The sequence below is a fragment of the Oryctolagus cuniculus genome, chromosome 1 (assembly GCF_964237555.1).
Source record: "Oryctolagus cuniculus chromosome 1, mOryCun1.1, whole genome shotgun sequence".
NCBI lineage: Eukaryota > Metazoa > Chordata > Mammalia > Lagomorpha > Leporidae > Oryctolagus > Oryctolagus cuniculus.
This window is the reverse complement of record NC_091432.1, coordinates 73,061,570-73,066,190: the sequence shown is the minus strand read 5'-3', so window position 1 is coordinate 73,066,190 and position 4,621 is coordinate 73,061,570. Positions and strand designations below refer to the sequence as shown.

The 4,621-nt window shown below is 39.2% G+C and overlaps 1 pseudogene; it reads right to left on the bottom strand.

Annotated features, from left to right (window-relative positions):
- Positions 1–1,392: 1,392 nt before the first annotated feature.
- Positions 1,393–1,831, bottom strand: LOC127484876 (translationally-controlled tumor protein pseudogene; annotated as a pseudogene).
- Between the last annotated feature and the right edge of the window lie 2,790 nt (positions 1,832–4,621).

Sequence of the window (4,621 nt, the reverse complement as noted above, 5' to 3'; positions counted from 1 at the left end):
TCTCTCTGCCTCCCTTCTCTCTCTGTGTAACTCTGCCTTTCAAATAAATACATAAATCTTTAAATAAAATAAAATAACTAGAAATAGTATTAAAATGAACATAACGTTAAAACAGATTATGTCATCAGCTTCCTACATTATGGATTTTATTTAAATGAATAAGAATTTAAGAACATGAAAATTGTGATTTTCTCTAACAAAGAATTCCTAGGGAAATTATGAAGAATCAAGTAATTCATATAAAGGTGAAATAAACAAAATTAAGCTTGTAAAAGGAAGTAATGATGGATGCTATAAAAATTTGAAAACTGATTCTAAAAAAATTCAGTACATCAAAAACAAAACAAAACGATTCAGTTCCTTTTCTCTTCCACCCCAACCTGGTATCATTTGCTTCATCATCTCCAACAGGACTCCTGGCAACCACAGGCCAATACACAGTTGACGCCAGGTTTACATAAGACTTCTGTGGTTTTTTTTTTTTTTTTTTTTTTTTTTTCTGACAGGCAGAGTTAGACAGTGAGAGAGAGAAACAGAGAGAAAGGTCTTCCTGCCATTGGTTCACCCACCCAAATGGCTGCTAAGTCGGCGCTGTGCTGATCTGAAGCCAGGAGCCTGGTCCTTCCGCCTGGTCTCCCATGTGGGTGCAGGGGCCCAAGCACTTGGGCCATCCTCCACTACCTTCCCTGGGCCGCAGCAGAGAGCTGGACTGGAAGAGGAGCAACCAAGACAGAATCCAGCGCCCCAACTGGGACTAGAACCCTGGATGCCGGCGCCGCAGGCAGAGGATTAGCCAAGTGAGCCGTGGCACCAGCCTTTTCTGGGTTCTTAGTAAAAACAAATGATCTAGAGAGTTTTTTTAAATCAAATTTTAATATAATATTTCAATTAAATTATAAAATGTTAATTAACTCTAGGTAATGATACTTAGCTTTAAACTTGCACATTTAAAATATTTTATTCTGCAAAGATTTTGTGCAAAATATCCCCACTGCCTTTGAAAAATATGATATCTAAAATACTCTTTGATGAATACTGAATACTAACACATTATATTATAGTATATAAATGAATTGTTTAGAAGTGAGCAAAATATATATTTTCAAAATTCTTAGCACCCTAAAAATATATCATAGCATGGACAATATGATAAAAATAAATGCTTGGATTTATTTGTTTATTTTTAGTTTAAATGCATTTTATTTTTAGACTACCTATATGACAATGTTTTTTTCTTTAAAAAGAAAGCCTGTACTCCAAGGACATCACAGTCAAAATAAATGAAGAGCTTAAGATAACATCAGTCCCATTACTCCTGGTGTTGTGTGGATGACAAGCAGCAGCCAGTTATAATGAGCAGTAATAGAGCCAAGGTAATTTCCAATGATGTTGTCATTTTTCCATTTGTAAACCATCCTTAAGGAAAATCATAAATGGGGTCATGCCATCATTATGGTAGTCCAGCAGAGCAATGGTGCCTTCTGGATTCATGCTTTCAACAATAGAGAACTGGTGATTTTTGAAATCAGCAAGGGTGTGCTTGATCGCAGCCCAGTCATAAAAGGTTTTACTCTTTCTGATCTTTGTTCTTCAAGTTTGCCTTTGATTTCCTGTAATCTTTGATATGCTTCTTGTAGGCTTGCTTTGTGAAGCTGGTTTCCGGCAGGTGATGGTTCACGACAATATGAACACGGTGATCATCAGTGTTACCCTCTGTCCTACTGAGTATTTTTCCCCTCCACCTTCAAGCACAGCCCACGCGTGATCTCTGGGCCTTGTAGATGTTAGAGAACGTCTCATCCAGGTTGATGAGGTCCTGGCAGAAAATCATGATGGTGGCTGCAAGGAGAGGACCAAGGCCTGGCTGGACAGGGGCCAGGAGCTCGGAGCACCAGGATGTAACCAACGAGTCCTTTTGGGTACGGAAGAGCAGGTGGAAAAGTGGATTTATTTTTAAATTCAAAATTCTGTTTTTTCCTCCACTGAGAGGCCTCAGAAATTACCAAAGCAGGTATGCCTGGCATATGTTATTAAGGTCTCCTCTCTGTCCGAGTTAATGGAGCATTGCCGGTGAGACCTGGTGAATCAAGAAGTTGGAGTTTCACAGCTTTGTTTTTGTTAACAAGTGATACTGACTGAGAAAGTTTAGTTTCCTGTTCTTGTAAGACGTTATTTCTTTGAAAAGATTTATTTCCTTATCTGAACGAGTTACAGTTAGAGGGAGAGAGAGAGAGAGAGAATCTTCCACCTGCTTGTTCACTAATCAGATGGTTGAAATGGCCAGTGCAAGAACAGGCTGAAGCCAAGAGCCTGGAGTTTCACTGGGTCTCCCACAGTGGGTGGCAGAGGTCCAAGCACTTGGGCCATCCTCCTGCTACTTTCCGGGGTCATCAGCTGGGAGCTAGATTGCAAGTAGAATAGCTGGGACATGAACCAGCACCCATATGAGATGCCAGTGTTGCAGGAGGTATCCTTACCCAGTGTGCCACAATGCAGGCCCTTGAGATATTATTTTGTGATGGCTTTTTAGAGGTACTCATCAAAATATCCTGTGATATAACTGAATAATTTTTGATGATTTATTTATTTGAAAGGCAGGGTCACAGAGTGGTTGAGGAAGGGAGGAAGGGAGGGAGAGATAGAGATAGAGAGAGAGATATCGAGACAGAGAGATCCCTTATCCACTGGTTTACTCCTCAAATGGTTGCAACTGCTGGAGCAGGGCCCATCCAAAACCAAGAGTCAGGAAATTCTTCTAGGTCTCCCAGGTTGGTGCAGGGCCCCAAGGATTTGGACCATCTTCTGCTGCTTTCTCAGGTACATTAGCAGAGAGCTAGATTAGAAGTGGAGCAGCCAGAACGTGATCCAGTGCACATATGGAATACCAGCACTATAGGCAGTGGCTTTACCCCCTACCTCCCAGCACCAGCCCCTAATTGAATGATTTAGTTCTAGTCCTTCCACTTGTAAATTTTTTTTCTTTTCTTTTATCAATATTAATGTCATCTGCTTATCTCCCAGGAAGAAGAAGCAAATCCATTCTTTCACCAAGTAGCCAATCCATCTCCCAATTTATCTTATTATATGCTACTTCACTTCAATTAATTGAAGACACTGAGAATCTCCTCTTATACTGCTTCTGCTTTCCCAAATACTTGTAAAACATCTTATCATCATCCAGTTTACCTTTGGATCAAATTTCTCCGGTGATGTGATTTGTTTGAAAGACCCTCTTCAGCCCTTCTCTGAGATACAGCTTTGCTGACAGACTCATCAAAAATGATGCTAATGATCTTATTTACACAGTAACAGGAAAAGAAGAGTCTTTTATGAAGGAAAGGTCTAAGAAGTTTGAAGAACTAGCAACTGACTGAATATAATAAGGCAGAAAGGAGACTCCCTGAACAGATTTGAATGGATTTGGGGGATATGATTAGTTTTCAGATAAAAGATAGGAACCCCAAATTCAATAATCTGATCTTCTACAAAGATCTATTTTTCAGTTTACTTTATACTCATAAGGTTTCGAATGTCCAATTCGAGCTGTTTGTACCATTCAAGCAGTGTGAATCCATTTTTTCAGTTTCTGGCTGAAGAATATTTCTGAAATATTCCCCATCATATTGTGGCTGTGTCCGAGGTGTATAATCCCGAGGAACAGCCAAGTGGTGGAAAATTTGCATCACAGCAGCAAATCATGAAATGGAGGTGCATTTCAAACATCTGTGAGTCCAAAAGAATTAAAATTTGTCATCAAACTCGCATGAATTTAACAGTTGTCCTAATTCCCAAAAGAATAAACCAAGGAAGTCAATGAGTCTGATGAGTCACATTGCGCTTGAGGGAAAGAGAAGACAAGAAATTTGGAGAGAAAATTGGGGAGCTGCAGCAGGACACTAGCTACATTGCAGCTTCCCCACCACTGTCAAATGGCCACAGAGACCGCCAGTCTCCATTTCTCAGAATTCCCAGTGTTATTGGCACACTTACCATTTAATGCCACCAACAATGAGTAAACGAAGAAAAATCTGTCCAGCACGCAGAAGGGAAGAAGATAGTAGGTCAAGCTAGATATTTGTGTAGTGTGATGGAAATACTGAGGTGGACACATAATAAAAATTAAAATAAAGGTAAAAGTGACTAATGAAGTGTAACATCCCCTAAACACAAACACAAGTACATGCACACACACACACACCTTTCTGGAAGAAAAACAAATCTGAAAATAAGATTTCTTATTGTATGTTACAAATGTAGTCAGCTGAAAATTGTGCATGTAGTGGTTTAACAAGGATAGATTCATGCCACATAAGAATAAAATCATATATTATTTGTTCTTTTGTATCTGGCTTATTGCATTTAATATAACATCCTCCAGGTCCATCTATGTTATTGCAGATAACAGAAATTCATCCTTTCTGATGGATGAACAGGATTTCACAGTGCATGCCTACCACTATTTCTTTATCCATTCATTCTTTAGTGGACATTTTGGTTAATTTCATATCTTGGCTGTTGTGAGTAGTGCTGCAATAATCATGACAGTATAGCTGTCTCTTTGACATACTGATTTCATTTCCTTTGGATTTATATACTGTAGTAGGATTGCTGGATCATTTGG